Source organism: Myotis myotis, unplaced genomic scaffold, assembly GCF_014108235.1.
Source record: "Myotis myotis isolate mMyoMyo1 unplaced genomic scaffold, mMyoMyo1.p scaffold_m19_p_13, whole genome shotgun sequence".
NCBI lineage: Eukaryota > Metazoa > Chordata > Mammalia > Chiroptera > Vespertilionidae > Myotis > Myotis myotis.
Window position 1 is genome coordinate 26411275 of NW_023416317.1, and position 20306 is coordinate 26431580.

A 20306-nucleotide genomic window follows, 5' to 3' on the forward strand; every position below is an offset into this window, starting at 1 on the left:
TTCTCACCCCTATGAACTGCGAAATATTTCCATTTCAAAGATGAAGACATGGAGGCTCAGAGAAATGAAGCCAAACCCCAAACACCACATAGCTTGTCATTGGCAGGGTTGGGTTTTCACCCCCCTGGTCTTGTGACTTTGGGTCACAAACTTTTCCCAGCACACTTAAAGGAGACTACATTTATGTGATTTCACATGTTAGTAGACATAAGTCACCAATCTCACCTTTTGATATGTTTTATGGTTGTGCTTGTTTTATACCAAATTTCATGCCAATAAGTGTATTTGTATTTGCCATTCAAAAAAAACCCCCAAAACACCTATATATCATTATATATATATATATATATATATATATATATATAAAATATATTTTTTTTGAGTTTATATATATATATATATTTTTTTTTACCAATAAAGCCGGTTTTTCCTGGTCAGTCTATTCATCATTAACACGCTGCTGGCTAGGTGACCATCTGCACATCCCACTTTGGGAACTCTGCCGTCCTGAGTTACCTGACTGCACAGCTTGTGCTGAATTCACGCTGTAGAATGGGAATGACTCCTAAGATGATTACTGTCATACTTAGATGAAGCAATGACTATCGAAACTTTAGCTATCGATGTGCAATTGATGATATTACTCACGTACATACATATGACCAGTACAGACTACTACTACCTCTTCATTACATTCATTACAACCAAATACTTTTGTTTTCTTAACAAGTGTCTGATGAGGTATAAGGTAGCAAGGTCCAATAACTCAGAAAAGCAGAAAAACTATTTCATCCCCTTGGCCTGTTTAATTCTTAGTTCTTCCCACATTCAGCAATCTCTGGAGTCCACAGTCCAGGGGAGAAAACAGGCAGGCAGCCTTAACGGCCCCTCCCTAATGACTGAAACGCTGTAGTGCAGTGGTTCTCAACCTGTGGGTCTCGACCCCTTTGGCAGTCAAACGACCCTTTCACAGGGGTCGCCTAAGACCATCCTGCATATCAGATATTTACATGACGATTCATAACAGTAGCAACATTACAGTTATGAAGTAGCAACAAAAATAATTTTATGGTTGGGTCACAACATGAGGAACTGTATTTAAAGGGCCAGAAGGTTGAGAACCACTGCTCTAGCGAGAGTGCCCACTGCTCTGGAGGAGGCAGCTTAACTGAGTTTGGGGAAAGGGTCAGAAAAAAAAGAGGTGGAACTGAGTCTTGAAAGATAGGGAGCATAAGAGAAATAAGTCACACAGAGAAAGAAAAATACCGTATGATTTCACTTATATGTGGAATCTAAAAACAAAATAAACAAACAAAACAAAAACAGACTCATAGAGACAGAGAACAGACTGATGGCTGCCAGATGGGAGAGGGATTGGGGGGTTGGGTGAAAAAGGTGAAGGGATTAAGAAGCGCAAATCGGTAGTTACAAAACAGCCCGGGAGTGTAAAGTATAGCATAGAGAAAATGGTCAATAATATTGTAATAACTTGTATGGTGCCAGGTGCGTACTTGAAATATTGGGGCGATTACTTTGTAAAGTATATGACTGTCTACCCCCTATGCTGTACACCTGAAACTAATACAAAATAATATTGACTGTAAACTGTAATTGAGAAAAAAATTTAGTTTCGTGGTGCCACCCCAGACTGGCTGAATTGGAATAGCCAGGAGTACGGCCCCAGAAAGCCACCTTTAGCAAGTTCCCAGGCGCTTCTGAATCAAGGCTAGGTTTGGACACCGTATCAGTTTCCTGCGGCTGCAATAACACATTGCCATAGACTTGGTGACTCAAAACAACACAAAGTTATTCTTTCACAGTTCTGGAGGCCAGAAGTCCAAAGTCAAGGTGCCTGCAGGGCCGTGCTCTGGTGGAAGGTCTGGGGACAATCCTTCCTTGCCTCTTCCAGCTCCTGGTGGATCCAGGAGTTCCTTGGCTCAAGGCTGCACAACGCCAATCTCTGCCTCCATCTCCACATGGCCTTCTCCTCGTTATGCGTCTTTCCTCTGCGTGTTTCTCACAGGGCCCGTCCCATAATCCAGAATGGACTCATCTCAAGATCCTTAACTAACTTACCTCTGCAAAAGGCTTTTTTTCCAAATAAGGTCCATTCATAGCTTTGGGACCTGTCTTTTGGGATGGCCACCATTCAACCACTGCCTATACCATGGCAGCAGTTCATGTGGATGAGTGTGAGAGGGGATGAGGATGCAGAGGTCCCAGCTAAGCTCCCTGACAGTGGCAGGGAGAGAGGAAGAAAGGGGGAGAGAGCCATTCAGGACTACTCAGACCCACGTCCAAGTCTCAGGGCACATAGAATGTACTACATGTGGGATGCAAAAAATCACCACAACCATAAATTAACAAAATGCTAGACAATGTTACCCTCAAAATATAGGGGAGAGCTTGTTTTCTTTTTTAAAATCCTCACCGGAGGATATTTTTCCCATTGCTTTTCAGAGTAGGAGGGAGGGAGGGAGGGAGGGAGGGAGGGAGGGAGGGAGAAACAGGGACTAGTTGCCTCCTGCACATGCCCCTACTGGAGACAGGGAGTGAACCTGTAACTCAGGTATGCCATTTACCAGGAATTGAACCCTCAACCCTCGGTAAGAGGGGTGACGCTTCAACCCAACCACTGAGCCCCACTGGCCAGGGCTAGGTGAGAGCTTTGAAGGGCTGAAAAGGCTTTTAGTTAATTCACTTTCTAAACTAAATTAATTTTATATGAAGTTAGGATTTCATCCTTAAGATACTGTGGACACTTTCTCCTCACCACCCCAGCAGCTTCCAGTCCAGACAAGTCACTGTGGTAGCAGGGGATTGGCTATTTCTGCCTTTCAAATTGTTTCCTTAGGAGCAGACAATATTTTTGGTCACCAATGTAAAAGAAGGACCCATTACACCTCCCTTCTCACCACCCACTAGGGGCCCCAAATCTTCACTGAGAGTGGATCGCCCCTCATTTTTACATTGATTCATGTGCTACCATTAAAGTCCTACAGTATAATTATTTGTGTCAGTTCCCAGACTTGCAAAGGTCTTCTGTTCTCTCACAAAGGAATTGCCCTGCTTGGCAACAAGGTTTGCAGGCCAGAAGGCCAGTGGCTGGAGGGGAGGGTGGAAAGGAATCAGGTTCTATGTTGAAGTTAAAGTCACAGGCAGGGAACAACAGCTTTCAGAATCAGATTCCTAGTGATTTCATCATATGTCCCTACAGTATAATGTAAAGGGCACACCCCCAACCCCTACCCCATAAGACTGCCCCAAAGCACCCCTTAGCCAGCAATCTGCAGGGACCAGTCTCTAGGCCACTCTGTCTCTGTGTTTGACCACAGCATCCACAGCAGAGCTCCCCAAATATTAACATGCACGAGTCAGCTTGGGATTATAAGTGCATTTTCTGACACAGTGGGTCAGGTATGTGTGGCCCATCTTCATTTATGTCAGGGGGGAGGAAACCAAGGTTCCTTACCTGCTGCTGAAATGATAGCTATAATGGTGATGATGATGCCAATGACAACAAGTGCTAATATTTACTGAACACTTTCCATGTGCTACACCCTGGGTTAAGTGCTTTACAGACATTACGACTCCCTTAGCACCAAGAGAGCTGAGGAAAATGGGAGTGGTTAAAAGATGTTTAGTAGAAAAAAAGGAAACATATTATAAATTCCAGGATGTGCAGGATGTCAATCAAGTGTCAGCAGAGAGAAAGGACGATTCTCACATTGTCCCAGTCCAGGACTAGTTAGGAAGTTCTAAGTGCTTGATATTCCAGAAAGCATCCTTGGGCCAAACAGGTCAATACCACAGACCAGGTATATTAAGATACAAGAGGTCCGGTGCACGAATTTGTGCACCTGTGGGGTCCCTTTGCCTGGCCTGTGGGGATTGGACCAAAACTGGCTCTCTGACATCCCCCAAGGGGTCCCAGGTTGCGAGAGGGTGGTTCTCAGGTGACGCACCGCGAAATCAGGCTCCCTCCTCTCTGGTTCTCGGTGTGTCACCTGAGAACCACAGCTGCCAAGTCACCGCAGCTCAGTAGCTCCTGCATTGTCTGCCCCTTGGTAGTCAGTGTGTGTCATAGCTACTGGTCAGCTGGTCACTTAGGCTTTTATATATATAGATGCCTGCTGTCTTTTGGTGCCATCCAGGTTAACCTCTGTGGGCTTGGCTCCATTCAGCGACCTTGGGAGTGACGTGCCCGCATAGGGAGGGCTTCCTTTGGTGGGCTCCTCTGTTCCATGCTGGGATGGGCACACTCAGCCCTGGGCAGCTTAATCAAGGCTACATCTGATTCTCCCCAGGTGTCCTCCAGATGTCCTTGGACATACATGCTGTGTTCTGCTGCTGACTTGACTGACAAACCACTTTGCCTGGAGGAGATGGACATGGTTTATATCCAAAGTGGCTTCTTTATTTGCTATGACTATTCCTTGGGCAGGGTCTTGGAGATCGTCAGACCCAACACTCTGCAGGAAAAGACTGGGCAGGCTGCCACTGAGGAAATCCAGACTGGTGGAGTGAGTCAGATGGTGTAACTCTGTAACTGTCAACTGCTGACCTGTTTCACTCAGCCCCACATTATTTTTCTAAAATTTCATGCCCTCCAGTTTGCCACAATCTAATCACTCTTCTTACACCCAGCCCACAGTGAACATTCATGTCCCCTTCCTGTCCCTGTATGTATCTGAATTTCAGACCCTAATCTATAATAAAATAAGAATAAATCATTTATAACTTTTGTTCTGCTTGTAACATTTCAATATCTATACAATGATTCATTGTTCCCCTAAAATGTAAATGATGAGGTATAAGTATTCAAGCTTTCAAAACAACCATATAACAGTTCTTCAGGACGCCACCAACTGTTCGTTCCCATGTCAAACATTTCTTAATACATGAATCCTAGGAGGCAGAGGGGCAAATACCAAACTCTTCACTTTGCTTCAAAAGTCACTTTAAGGACAGGGCCAGCTCAAGCTTTGAGAAGGACATGATACTCAACTCCTAATCACCCTCATCCTCTCAGAGGCACCCAGCTCTCATTTTTAAAGGAGGGTTCCATCTTCACTAGCAGGTGACGCAACGAGAAAAGCAGTAATTGCTGAGAATGCGCAGACCTTTCTCAGGAGCTGCTTGCTCGGTCAGAGCATTCCGAGTTGACAGCACGCTCCATCATTGCGACACGCAACAACAATGCCAGAAACTAGATCACAGAATTGGAGCATGGACTACCTGGTAGTTGGGACTTCAAACAATGGGGTCAACACAATAAAATGCATCCACCCAGATTACCAATGTCCTCGGGGAATCTTCCCGAAGGGGACAATGGTGGCCAACCCAAGGAAGTAAATTCTGCTCTAGAGGTGGGGGGGGGGGGGGGGGAGGCGTTGGTAAGAGGGCACACAGCTTGGTATGGAGAGCAGCCTAACATCTCGTGCTGGTGGGGACCCCTTGGAGAAAGGCTGCCTGTTCTGCTTTGTCTCCTCCCCCACGGTCAGCAAACAGCCCCACATTTGCAGCAGCTTCCCACCTGGTTCCAGGTGCACAATGCACAGAGATCATTTCTGTGAGCCTGGGCTCTCCTATACTCACCTGAGTCCTCGTACATACTTCCCTTGCACATTTCCTTCTCCCCTGTTTTCCACCATCCCTCCTCCTGTGTTTTCTATCTCTTCTCTTCCACCTCCCCTTTTTCCAGTTTGAAGCCACTGCTGGCAACACTGCAATCTCTGGAGGGAGGCCAGGCGTGCTTGCGGTTGAGGCAGCCCAGGAATGCGAGACAGCCACCCTGCCTAGGGGTCAGGAGATGCAGGTGACTGGCAGAGCTGTCAGCAGTCCAGGTAGGTCTGACGGACAATTAGAAGCACAACAGCTTTCCTACCGTGGAAATGCTGCAAAAGCTCCGGCTGGCCACACAAATGGATGCACACCAGTGGTTGGTTCTCAACCTTCCTAATGCCGTGACCCTTTAATACAGTTCCTCATGTTGTGGTGACCCCCAACCATAAAATTATTTCCGTTGCTACTTCATAACTGTAATTTTGCTACTGTTGTGAATCGTAATGTAAATGTCTGATATGCAGGATGTATTTTCATTGTTCGCGACCCACAGGTTGAGAACCGCTGGTTTAGACGAATGAAATCGACTGGGATAAGTTGTTGGGCGGGGAGAGGGAAGAATATTAACGTTCCAGTTAGCTTTTGACAACTTTACCCCAAAACAAATGTAATTAAAACGAAATGACGGTTTCTGGCCCTAATCAGGTGTCCAAACAGTTACCCTGTTCACCTGTTTTAGAGTGAAATTATCTGGGGGCAGGAGGACCAGGGAGCAATGACATAATAAGTTGTTTAGATTTTAAAAAGTTAAAAATTCCCCAAACAAACCCAAACCCACTGCAGATAAAAAACACACACAACAGGCTGTTTAGAAAAATTAGGCTTTAAATACACTGACCTGAAAACAATCTAAAGAACAGGCTGTTCTGTAGAACAGCTCGAGTTTCTGCTTGTGCTTTCATTTTAGAAAACAAACACTCAGACGCCACAGTGGGAGGAGCTCCACACGGGGATTCAAACTCACAGAAAATGGCCCCCGGGTCGGAAACTGAACACAACCAACAGGGCACTGGACGGACTCTCTGGGAATACAGGCCACTTACCTTTCACAAGAGTCATTATCTAGGGACAGAGATAACTCCCTCCCCCCAGCAGTAACATAAATCATGGTCTCCAAAGTGTTTGCTGGACACCACAGTGACTAATCACCCCACTTTTGTTCTCCCTGCTCACGGAACCTCCTGGGGGGCAAACAGGTCATTTTAAAAGCAAGGTAGCTGCTGGGTTTGGAGGTAAGACTCCCATTCAAACTAATAAAAGAGAGAAAAAAAAAAGACCTCAAAAAGTATTTTCTAAAGTACAGAGAAGGGCAAATTATCTTATCAGAAACTCATATCGTTAAATAGAGAAGAAAGTATTAAAATAGATCAGTCGGATGTGGCAAAAAGCTCTTGGTTATTTTTAAATGTCAAAATCAAAGACAAATATTAGGAGCATTAAATACACAACAAACAGACCCTGGCCAGGTGACTCAGTTGGTTGAAGCGTCATCCCGTACACCAAAAGGCTGCAGGTTCAATTCCTGGTCAGGGTGCGTACAGGAGGCAACCGATCGATGTATCTCTCCCTCTCCCCCCCTCTCTCTCTCTCTCTCTCTCTCTCTCTCTCTCAAATCAATAAAAAACAAAACAAAAATAAAAACATATCCATGGATAAGGATTAAAAATATATACACATGCAACAAACAGGACGAGTGTAACAGTAATAATTTTCTAGTTTATAAGTTCGTAATTTTAGGGTGAATTTTTAGAGTGACATATTAAGGGGCAGACTGGACCATTTAGGTAGCCACCTCCCTGTGTGCGTGTGTGACATAGATAAACTTACCCCATATTCCTTCTGTACTCCATCCATAGGAATGACGCATGTTACTGATAACCAGCTTGTACTTTGATTAACACTTGTGATGACGTATGTTACTGACAGCCACTTGGACTGTCGTGGGCCAGAACAGACTTAAAAAATGGGTCCCCGAATCAGGCATCGATCAACGTCCCCTATACTCTTACTCAGACAATGAGGAACTCACTTTGTAGTCTATATTCATTTAGGGGGGAAAAAAATGTTCTCTCGGGAAATTTACGGTGCTTCTGTGCAAAAAGTCAACCTACAGCGTGTAAGTGGCTCAAGAAACTCCAGAATTGCTCGACCTTGACTGGAAAAAAATGTTTAACCCAATTTATTAGCATAGCGCTCAGGGTAGGCCAGTTCTCTAATGTGTGAGTAAAACCCCATCCGGGGCTTCACTTCACTGCCACATCATCGCTTTTTCCGTCAATCCTAGTGCCTCTGCTTCCGCAAAATGGTCCTCCCTTCCTCTCCCTTTAAGGCAAAGGTGGAACTCATATAAGTCCAAGCAAAGGGCAGAACACACCACAGGCACCCAGGCTGCAGGGGTGACTGTGGCCACTGTGACACTGCTTCCACCGATGAGCATGAGAGACGGCAGTGAGCCCTCGAGAAACTGCTCTCTGAGTTCATGGCAGGGACTACAGGACCAGATAAACCGGCATGAAGCAGGGACAGACCAGAATGCTGAGTAAGTTTGTAAAAAGGAAATCTCACTTTGGTCTAGGAGCGAATGAATCAGCGTTCCGTTAGAGCTAATCAGAAACCTCCAAGCTTAAAATGAAGATGCACGTAAGCTGGGGGCGCCTGAGATTCGAACGCGGGCCTCTCGTGCCTGGTAAGGTAATACATTCAGCTCTGTGTTTACTGAATTGCTGGCCTTCTGATCTAACCGTAATCAACTCTACAAATAACCAGAAGTTGTTCTGACGCGGGTACAGGAAGAAGAACACAAACAAAACGGGGCCTAGAAACGCTAGTCAACGCACAAAGCAGGAAGTGACAGCTCATCTCCACCTGGCTAGCACACAGCGTGCCTTCACCGCTGCTGAAATGGCCCCAGGATGCCCCTCCAGGAGGTAAACCGTCACTGGATTTCTCACGAAAACGCACAGCGGGCTGAACATGGCTCAAGGCAGTAGACAGCAAACTGGGTTGTGCAAGCTGGGTCTTCTTCCTCACCCTCCCTGAGAATGTGTTTAATTCCTTTCACAATTAAATTAGTGTATGGCTTAGTAATTTTCATTTAAATGAAAGGAAAAATGCTTTAACAAAATAGGAAAGAGCCTTCTGCTGCTCCCAGTTTAAAAAGACATTTTCTTTACCACCTTAAATGGCAGCCATTCCAGAGCTTCAGCGGTTCAGCAGGATGGAAGTCTGCATCGTGGTGTCCACTGTGGCTGCGAGAGGCCCTCTCCAGCGGGACAGGCAGCCCCTCCAAGCTCTCTTGACAGACGGCCACCTCCCACTCTCCTGATAACCTGCCTTAGGACGGGACCTGCCTGTTTCTGCACAGCGTACGGGACTGGGTACAGGACACTGGGTTCTGCTCCCAGTTGCCCACTAACTGTGTGACCTTGAGCAAGTCCTATGACTTCCCGGGACTCCCATTTCCCAATCTGGACTGTGAGGAGGTTGGGCTAGTTTATGTCTCACGTTCTTTGTAGCCATAAAATGTGAAAACCGTGATTCCCCACCTCCCATTTTGCACCCTTTTGATTGACTCCCAGCTAAGTCTGGCTAGTACTAGGGCACCCACGAGGACAGTCAGAGGAAATCTTGAAATGGGGACCACAGAAGGCCTCGGATGTGGATTTTATCTGCTTTTTCTGCCGAAGAGGAAAGAAAATACTGCTGAAAGGAACCTTAGCCATCATTGAGCCAAACCTCTAGTGACAGGTGAGGAAACCACGCCAGCAAAATTCCTCGACTTTCTTTCCCAAGGTTGCAGATCAGGCAAGGGAGCAAGTCCAGGCCTCCCGGCTGCTCTCTCACACAGAGGTCTTTTCACCTCCCTCCGCAGGGCCTCAGAGGGTAATCGACAAACACTTACCCAACAGCTCTGGGCAATACCCCAAGGAACTCTTTTAAACTTTCAACTGGCCTGGCCACTCTGGGAACACTTAGACAGGCATAGGGACAGCAACAGCTCTAGTGAGACACAAGCTGGCTGGTTTTACCAGTGCAGAAATCCGTTAGCCTTCTGACTGAAAGAAAAGCTTGCAGCAGCACCTAGCTGGTAGATAAGGGCCTGTGAGGGAGACAGGAGGCCTCACGAGGGTGGGGTCCTGCCCTGGTACCTGGCACAGAGCGTTGATATTTACTGGACAGATTCAAGTCTGCACGATGCCTCCGCTCCATTTGCTTCTTGTAAAAAAATCTGAGCTTAGAATAACACCGGAGACCAGGGTCTCTAAGCCTCTCACCCAGCGGTTCTCAACCTGTGGGTCGCGACCCCTTTGGGAATCAAACGACCCTTTCACAGGGGTCGCCTAAGACCATCGAAAAACACATATATAATTACATATTGTTTTTGTGATTAATCACTATGCTTTAATTATGTTCAATTTGTAACAATGAAAATACATCCTGCATATCAGATATTTACATTACGATTCATAACAGTAGCAACATTACAGTTATGAAGTAGCAAGGAAAATGATTTTATGGTTGGGGGTCACAACATGAGGAACTGTATTCAAGGGTCGTGGCATTAGGAAGGTTGAGAACCACTGCTCTAACCTAAAAGCAGAAACAATGACCTACTGCATACTCTCAGTCTGTGGCTGGGAAACCACCCGGGGTTGGAGAGAAGAGGCAGGACTCTGGAGTCAGATAAAACCCAGGATGTGAAAATCTCACATTGGCAGCATCACGGAGCCTCTTGGCCTCGAGTCCACCACACCCGGTTACCCCGAGTTTCTAATAAGATGGCCAGGATCATGCACACAAGGTGCAGAGCCGACTCCAGGAAAGTCAGTCTGTCTTCTCCTCTTGGGAACTATGGGTATAAACCCTGTTTCTAGGCCAGGCAAAGCTCCAGGCCACTGGCATCCTCGTCCAAGAGAAGCGACCATCAACGGATGCCAACAACGTTACAAAATGACTCAGTATCGTTCTGATAAATATATTCCCATTAAGTCATTCGATTTTTCAAACACGTACAAGAAGCATAAACACAATTCAATATATACAAGTAAACAGGTTTTACATCCTCCATACATAGCTTAGACAAACATATATGTATGTTTCAACCTTTTCTTGTGAGTAAGCAGAGAGCTAGGACTAGGAGGGAAAAAATTATTTTCTCATCTCACAAAATGAGGTTGGGATAGATGAACCACGTGAACTACTAGCCTCAAAATTACATGATCCCAAGATGCAGAGAATGAGGGAACTACGATATGACAGATGTTTATTGACCAGAAGACACAGACTCAGATAGGTAAATGCACTGAAATGTTTTAATGGCATGACTGTACAATGTTGCTGCCATTATTACTGGTAATAACAGTTACTGTTAAGGGCCGCTGGCAAAAACACTCAGTTTAAATATGTCGGCTGAAACTCAGAGCAAAGGCAGAACCACGCCCTAGGGGGGGAGGGGGCCTAATCAAGAGATTGGGAGGCCACTCAGTTTGATCTTCCCACCCAGTGTTAAGGGGGTGGATCTCATGATGTCGCCAGGAACTCCAGGCCCACCCAGATGTGATGTAGCTTCCTGTTATTCGAGTATAAATAAATCTGCTTGCGGTGCTGATGCTCTCTGCGTCTGTCCCTCCATCAGAGGGCAGATGCCACACCCAGGCCCAGCTTTCACTCTATTTCTGTCTCAGTCTTGTGTTTTTTTCATTTTTCCTTAAACCTCGTTGCATTCTAAACAAGATTCATCAACCCCCACGTTTTCTCTCTCTTCGATGCTTGCGGGAAGAGAGAACCCCCTTCCATAGTTATAGCTACATTGGTTTTGCAAACTCTGAGCATAGGGAGAGGGTCTCACCACCCACTCCATAGGAAAGGAAGCTGATCTGCGGGCTGTGTGTAGCCCAGTGCTGCTACAGGTACAACGCCGACAGGGAAGGTGGGTATGATAATGTCGCCATTCCTTAATTATCTGGGGTCCGATCGTTTTTATCTTATTGCAAATATAATCCATAAACATTATGATACAAATACAGAACTTTTGAGCACAGAAGGTCTCTAATAGAAATTGGAGTTGAAATCAGCATATCAAGTCTCAAGTTTATCCCTTCCTAGCATGTGCACTTGTTAATCTTCATCACAACAGTGATCCTTTAAAATGAAAATTCCCAGGGGCCCCACCCTAAATCGACTGAATCAGAATCTCTGGGCCAGGGGTCTGGAAACCTGCATTTTAGCAAGTTCCTCGGGTTGGTTCTTATCCATATGAAACTGTAAGCCACCTGAACTATCAAGGGTAGATGAGCGATGGTGGGAGGTACGCTCTTTCTATGATAAAACTAACACATTAAAATAAGTCCCAAAGATAAGGCTTTGTGTATAGATGCACATTATGCAGAAATTTGCATACACACAGGAGGTTGTCAAGGGAAGGGAATCAACATTTACTAATTGCCTGCGATAGTATAGCTCTTGACCAAATTACAGTATGTGACTCAATCTTCAAAATAATCCTATTTGAGTTACGGATGAAAAAAATTAAGGCTTAGGCAGAGTAACAAGCCTGGGATAGGGCCCAGCACGGTTGTGAAACTAGATTTATCTGACCCAGTCTTCTCATTCTATTGTATTAAGCTCATATGCCTATGAAAGCACACACACACACACACACACACTCATGTCATAAGATAGCCATTGTTAGGTCGCAGAGAGCCCAGGATCGGATACATGCAGACATGTGACGAGATAATGGACTCCCCCTGGCATTTCTAACAGATCAGCGTGCCAGACACAGATACTGGCTTCTCCACGACCCCCACACAGATACTGACTCCTTCCTGAATACCTTGCTGACCCCCTGCAGCTGAAACTTCCTCAACTGAATACCTCAGCTCATGTCCCCGCCCCTCACCCAACTGCAGTATAAAAAAAGCATCCCCCTCCCTGTTGGCGTGAATCCACGTGCCCTGTCCTTGGGGGTACGTGGGTCTCCCGGGACGCAGAATAAACTTTCCTTCCTTCCTTTTCTGATCAACTCTCTTTATTTCCTTCGCCGCCTCCTGAGCACCTAACCTAATAGTCATATGGTAAGAAGGCATAGGAATTAAATTATTTTTAGAACTTCTTTGCATCAACAGAAATGTAGTTTTAAAGAACTTACAATATCAACGAATATTCTTTGGTCTATCTGCTGACAACAGAATAAAGGGTATGACTACTACCAAAACCACATTTAACAGCCTGAATGTTAGTAACCAGAAGTGTGTTTTGAGGCTTGCAAACTTAATGGCGATTCATGATTTGCTCAAGCTACAAATTTTTGCAAATGAAACATCTTCATATTCATTCTGTAAGCCGTATTACCTTACCAAGCAAAACGCCAACAAACATGGTTTAGCACATGTCAATCCAATGACCATTCCGGGCCCCCCCTGCCCCTCCAGCATCTGACATTCCAGGTCCCCTCCACTGGGAAACTCCCTTCTGCTGGCTCTGGGGTCATGTTCTCCCATGGTTCTTCCTTGCTCTTTTGCCAAAATTCTCTCTAGATCCTGCCTAGGTCCTTCCTTCTTTTCTCATAAGGCTCCATCCTCAACTTCTGCCTCCATATAGTCTTTCTGAAAACAATCTCTTCTCCCACCTCCTGACTTATTTGTATTGCAAGGACTCCCAACCCAGCCCCGGCCTTCCTCTGGAGCACAAAGCCCCCATCTGTCCGGGGGATGCCATAAGCCAACACTTCAAACTCAGCACCTCTAAAACACAGCCTCTCACCTCCCTCCAAGCTTCTTCCGCAGATATCGCTGCTCTGGAAATATGTTGGCGTTAGCTGTTCCTTTTCCACCGAGAGGGCAGATTGTGTCAATCCTTCCTTTTGCATCAGTTCCTTTCCCATTTCACTGCCATCACCCATTTCAGGCTTCCCCCCATCCTTTCTAACTGGTCTTCCTGTCTCTAGTCTCTGTCCTGCCTTTCTTCCCCATGTCCCCACAGCTACCAAAAGGACACACTCCTCATGTGCAGCCATGATACTCCACTGTCCAAATATCTTCAATGTCTTCTACTATTTAATCCACTCATACTTCCTAGCTTGGCATTCAAGACCAGTATCATTTGGTACCAAATGTTCTCCAGTTGTATTTCCCATCAGATGCCTCTATTGACCAGTTCTAACTCAACTGGACTCACTACCTTTCCCTGAATATGCTCCATGCTTTCCTATTCTGCTACTTCTCCTGTCTCAAATGCCTCCTCCTCATCTCTTTGATGGAAACCACAGTCTTCAAGGACTTGCTTAAATGTTGTTGTTTTTTTCCTCAAAAAAGAGTCCCCTGACTCCCAGAGGACCTCTTCCTCTTCAAATCACCAATATACATATGTATTTTTTGGCATTTACCATGCCGTTATTTTTGTGTATTTTATTTCCTCACCTACAAAACTGTCTGACAGGCCAGGCCCCTGTGGCTCAGTGGTTGAGCGTGAACCCATGAATCAGGAGGTCACAGTTCAATTCCCAGTTAGGATACAAGCCCGGGTTTTGGGCTCGATCCCCAGTAGGGAGCGTGCAGGAAGCAGCCAATCAATGATTCTCTCTCATCATTAATGTTTCTATCTCTCTCCCGCTCCCTTTCTCTCTCTGAAATAAAAAAAACACATCAAACACACACAAAAGGTCTGAGAGGGAAGGAACCAGATCTTTTTGATGCTGAATCCTCCGTTCTCTCTAGCACAGTGTCACACTCATAGTAGTTACTCAAGGGGGATTTGCTGCATTACATTTAGAGGACTCCTAAAAGTTTGCAAAGCACATTTACATTCAACATCTCATTTGTTCTATTTGGAGCTTAAGTTTATTACAGGTAGCATTCAAGACTTACAATCTGATTTCTGTTGCTAAATGCAATTATCGGCACTATCTCTAACTTTGTAACTTCATTATTTTTGTTGTTAATCCTCACCTGAGGATATTTTTCCATTGATTTTTAGGGAGAGTGGAAGAGAGAGGGAAAGACAAAGAGAAACATTGTGAGAGAAACATTGATTGGTTGTCTCCACACGAGCCCTGACCAGGGCCTGGGACGGGAGGAGCCAGCAACCAAGGTACGGGCTATGGACCAGAATCAAAGCTGGGATCCTTTGGTCCACAGGCTGACGCTCTATCCACTGAGGCAAACCGAGGCAAACCGGCTAGGACTATAACTTTGTACCTTTAAATGAAAGTATCTCTTACATTGCTTTACTTTGAACACTCATAGTGCCATGTGGCCTCTAAAGCTAAAAAATAGCATTTTGAGTCAAAGAAAGCCTACTTGCCAAACTGGTTTTTCTCTCTGCCTACAGGTTAAGTGCACAAATGAAAGGCCTCTATAAGCAGATGAGAGTAATGGGAAAATCAAAATTTTAAAGAGAAGTAAGAAATTCCTTTCTGAAGATGTTAAGATAAAAAAAAAAAAAGATTTTCCTGTCTATCTAGTTGGAATCTTATTTATGGGTCAGTCTCCAACATTCTTGGAGTTGCTATTCTAGCATATTAACAATAAAAAACCTCTAACTGTTGAACGATGATTCCTTGCTAAGAGACTGAATATGGCTAATAACAATGATGGTCTTGAATACCCAAGTGCCTTGGAGGAGCTCGATTAACATTTGTTGAATGAACAAGTAAATGAATGAATTCAGAGAAGGCCTTCCTATTTATTGTTTGTAAATTGAAAGTGTAAGTTTTCAGAGATGAATGGAAGGACATGTTAAATCTGAAAAAGTGGGGGAAAGTGCAATGAGGGGCAAGAATTGTGATATGTCAACTCTTCTTGTGATGGATCCTACTCTGGCTGCTGGAGAAGCAGGTGAAGGAGGGGCGGATGTCAGGCACTGCCCGTCTGACTAGATCTCTTAGGAGTTTAGGTTGCAAGTTCCTCCAGGGCAAGCACTCTGTGGCCCTAGCACTGTGCTTTGCATATAAAATGTGCACCATAAACGTAGTATGAGATGCAAAGACCTTCATGAGCTGCCTGTGCATGTTGACATTTCAGTCCTTCACATCTATTCTTCCTTACCTCATAGGAATAGTTAAAAATACAACACTTAATCCCGTAACACACACACACACACACACACATGTACTTGACAACTGGTAGTTGTTATCATCATCTTTGAGGCTTTGTATATACCTCAAAGGTAGCATTTACTGGACTGTGTTGTCAGTACTTGTCTGCACAGGTTGCAAGTGTCCTGGGGTAGGCTTTTCATCCTTTTACTAGTACGCTCAGTGCCTAGCACGGTGCTCACTCCACAGCAGGCTCTGAGGCTGGTTGCATGACTAAGCAATCGAGGTCCCGGTTCAAGGCCTGCCTCTATCCCAGCCCACTGGGTCACCTTGAAGAGTCAAACTATCTGGGCCTCAGTGATGTCTGTCGGTCCTTCCAGCCTAGAGAAGCTAGCAATCTATAAGGAGACTTACAGAAGCTCTCATGACAGTCACTGGCAGAACTGAGAGGAGAAACCAGTTCCTGGAGTCTCATTCACTTAGTTCACCCTTCGTCACAGAGGCCTCACACACGTCTCCTTAATAACAATTCGCTTAAATGTCACTGTCACTTAGTGTAATCCCCAACCCTGGTGGATCACTGGCACAAATCACACGCCCCTTGGGAGTCCTTCAGTCCCTTAGAAAAACCATTTCCTCTTTCATGTAGACTTCAGAGACACACAAATTTAGTTACCTCAGGTAGAACGGATCAGCCTTAACAAACTTAGTTTCTTGCGCTTTGGAAGAAATCACTTGGAAATCCTTGGTTCTGAGTCCTCCATCTCTTCCACATCAAGATCTAAAAAAAGAAAAGAAAAGCGCAGTGTCTCAGGATTAGCTGCCAGCATCTGATGTGTCAGCAACAGTAGTCATTACAGTTAGCATTCGCATTGAACACCTACTATAAGTCAGGCACTGAGCAAAGTGATTGACGTACGTGACCTCATATAGTCTTTAGAATACCCCTGAAGATGGTAGGCCTTCCCCACTTTACAGCCATACTGAGAGAGACTCTGAGAGGTCACAGAATATGCTCAAGGTCACACAACTAGGTTCTGTTGATCTGGGACTTAAACCCAGGTTCAACTGATTCCAAAGCCTGGCTTATTAACCTGTAAGTTGGGGTTTTAAAAATTTTTTTGACATGACCCACCGTTTTAAAAAATTATATAAACAAACTCCAAAATGTCAAACATCAAAACAGTGCTTACTCTTACTGTGTGCAATGCATTAAGACTCGATTCTTCTCTATATCTTTTCAAAAATTCCAAGAGTAACCCATTCAACTGATTTCACAATCTTCTAATGGGTCCCTACTCATTAGAAAAACACCTCGCTTAGATACAGCACCTCACTAGTAGTTTCTCTCAAAGCACGCACTAAACCCTCCGATGCTTTTCAACCTTGAGAACCTGACCGAGTAGTTGAGCTTTCTAATTAGGAGAAAAGTCTTTAACCGTTAAAATAGGTATAAGGCACCATAACGCATATCATCTATAACGAATCCTTAAGAACTATATTCAATTAGGGCCAAAGTCCAGAATGGTATTAATCACTTACCTATAGCAGAGTGGAAGTTATAAAGCGGAATCGCAGATGCACTAAAATCTAAGGTGATTAGTATACACTCTGCAAAAAAGTGGCTAACAGCCGGCGGCTGGGTTAGACCAACTGAGCAGACCTAACTCTACTGCAGAAGTAGGAGGCTGGGATTGCACCCCCACTGGGGGGCAGGGCCCTGCCTTTGCATTTTCCATTCAATTAAAGGGTTTTGGTGTTGAACCAGGGAAATCATCAAGTCTCCGTAGGGTCAGGTCCGGGGTCCGAGTCGCAGTCTGGGGGTGGGGAGGTGCGACTGTCAGCGCAGCGCCCGAGCCTGTTGGACCCGCGCCCAGAACGTCCCTTGGGTGCGCATTTCTCCCCGGCCCCCCGCCCCCCGGCACAGCTGCGCAGTTGGGCCGCTAGTTGCAGCGCAACCTGACCGACTCCGCAGCGGAGCCCCCTCACCGGCGGCGCAGGCCCGGAGCCCGGGCACCTGCGGGCGCGCGGTCCCTGCAGCGGCTCAGCTCCCGGCGCCGGCGGAGCCCATAGCCCGCGCCAGGCTCCCCAGCCGGGTCTCGATCTCCCCCCAGGGACGGGAGGGGCAGGCCGGCCGCGCTCGGAGCCCAGCGCCCACCGGCCGCGCACGCAGACCCAGCGACTGGCACTTACGGGGTTGGACTCCGCCGCCGCGCGCGCGTTTCCCGGGGGGTCCATGGCGCTTCCGGACCCGCCAGGCCGCCGCGCCGCGCAGCACCGCCCAGAAAATGGACGCCGGCTGGGCTCTGCCAGCCCGGCCCGCCCCCGGCGCTGGGCACTGGCCGCGGCCCGTCCGGGAGGAGGTCGGCCCGACCCTCTGCACCGCGGGCCGGTGCTGCAGGGGGCTCGCCGCGCCCTGGCCGGGCCCCGGGAGGGGAGCAGCGGGACCCGGGGGCACCCACGGAGGCCCCGCGAAGCCCCAGACCTACCCAGCGGACAGCGGCCTCCGCCTCCACCTTCTCCGGGGAAAACACAAGCCAGAACTCGCGGAAGGACAACCCGCTTAGGGGCCTGCCGCCGAGGAGCCCAGTCGCCATTAGAACACGGCCTGGGCCCGCAGCAGGGTCCCGGGGTCCCTGACCCGGATCCCAGACAGCAGCCCAATCCTGCGCATTGGAGAGAGGCAGGAATCGGAGAAAGTCAAGTGCAGTTGTAATTTAGTTAAATTCTCAGGACGAGGGATGTCACCTGCGCTTTCCCATGGCTGTCAGGGCCTAGATTGATTTTCCGCACATGGCATAAAAGTTATTTCACGCAAAAGACCCAGCTCTCTTCCTTATATAAAGGCTACTGACTGCTAGGCTCTTCCTTCTGAGACCCAGGGACTGCTCACTGAGAAAGTATTTACTGAGGGAGGCCTGCCACAAACTCACGTAGCTAACAGCCTAGTGCACTAACGTAAGGTTTTGTTTGCTTGTTTTTAAAAACCCATCCGTGTGTCCTGTGTCTTGGTAGTATGAGTCTTATTTTAAATTTTTCTTTAGAAAAGATTCACTCCCAGGTGACAATTTAGGATGGAAAGGCTGTTCTTTGCTTCGCTTATATCCTGTTTTTAGCTTGGAGTGCCGCGTTCGCAATTCTGCATCCCAGGTCCTGACTATGTTTCCAGTACGTGACCATTTTGATGAATAAAGTAGATTCCAACAGTAAATACAAAACCAATAAAACTTATTGATTTTAAATAATCAGGGAAAATATATTGCCTTAAAATCAAATTAAAGAGTCATGAAATTAAAAAAAATAAAGGAAGGATTTGGTGCCACAAATAAATCTTATCACCAGACCTCATAACTAAATAAATAAGTAGGCAGGGTTTTGAAGACTGGCAGGTTGGACAACATGCATACACATGTACACGAGCAGCTCCCACCCCCCTCAAAGCCCAGCACCCTTTATTCTCTCTCCCTAGGCCACATGTTTAGAAAGATCTATTCCACCAAATTGCACGTATTACCTAATGATTCATCTTCCCACTTAGAAAAATGATCCTGCAGTGTTTTTGTTAATGTAACTGCCAATCAGAGCTTCTACAAAACTTGAGCTAACCTGTTGTTAATTGTGGATTCCAACCTAATGAAACCTGTGGTTTGATTGCAAGTTTATGTGTTTTCATTGAGGCTTTTGGAAACGGAAAATCACATGGGCCTCCAACAAAATGGAGGCACCTGAATTAGGAGCCACGGGCAGTGCTCTCTGGGCTTCTCTGAGACTGGAAGGTGGGAGGTGGTAGAGCAAAGTAATTTGGCCTTTGGATTCTGTCTGCCTGGGTTTAAAGCCCAGCTTTGTCACTTTACACGGTCACTCACTATATAACTTTAGGCAAATTACTCACTTTCCCTGAGCCTTGGCTTCCTCATCTGTAAAGTGAGGCTACTTTTAATACAACACTTACCTCGTCGGGCTTTTTGATAATAAAATGGGATAGCACACAAGAAGCATCTACAGTAGTGCCTGGCACATAGTAAGTTGTCTGTAAGTGTAAACAGTTGTGGCTCTTAGTGCTGGAAGTCAAGTATGCAGAGCTCTAAGTCCAAGCGGTCAGAACCATAGCTTCAGTGTGTAAAGCAACCTTTATACCCTAGAAATTTTCCATGGGTAAGCTGCCAGGGTCACATGGTGACTGACATAAAGGGATTTAAACACAGGTCTGACTCCGCAGTCCACTTTCTGTGCTGCTAACATGTTCCAAGGTGGTACCTTGATCAGAAGCTGTCGACAGCTTGTTAAGGGTGAAATCGGCTCTGGCTTTCCTAAGAGGCTTAGCAAATGAATGACTCCTTACATCCACTTGGGAATTCACATACAGTGGCATTTCTTTCTTGTTAGAGCTACATGTTTCTCCAGAAGCGAGTAGATTTCCCCAAATTGTTATTAATAACTAAAATATCATGGCAACAGTTTTAAACACCACAACCTAAACCTTACATAATCAGCCTGTCCTTCGAAATTTTCCACCCTTCCTCATAACCAGTCGCAGATTCTCTCTCTTAATCATTCTTCTGACTATGGGGAACTATCTGGAAATTTCCTGGAACATCCCAACTTGTCACCATTTTATTCTTTTCTGGAAAGGTTTATTCTTTAA

General features: G+C 46.0%; 1 protein-coding gene across 11 annotated transcripts in view; it reads right to left on the reverse strand.

The window, feature by feature from the left end:
• The window catches only part of ZBTB38 (zinc finger and BTB domain containing 38), a 124839-nt gene that overhangs the window by 25058 nt on the left and 79475 nt on the right, over nt 1–20306 (reverse strand). For 7 of the 11 annotated variants that reach the window (XM_036332380.1, XM_036332376.1, XM_036332372.1 and 4 more), the window contains one exon: nt 16338–16442. The gene's annotated coding sequence lies outside the window, so the exon portion shown is untranslated. The other 4 variants (XM_036332374.1, XM_036332378.1, XM_036332375.1 and 1 more) reach the window with 4 other exon arrangements.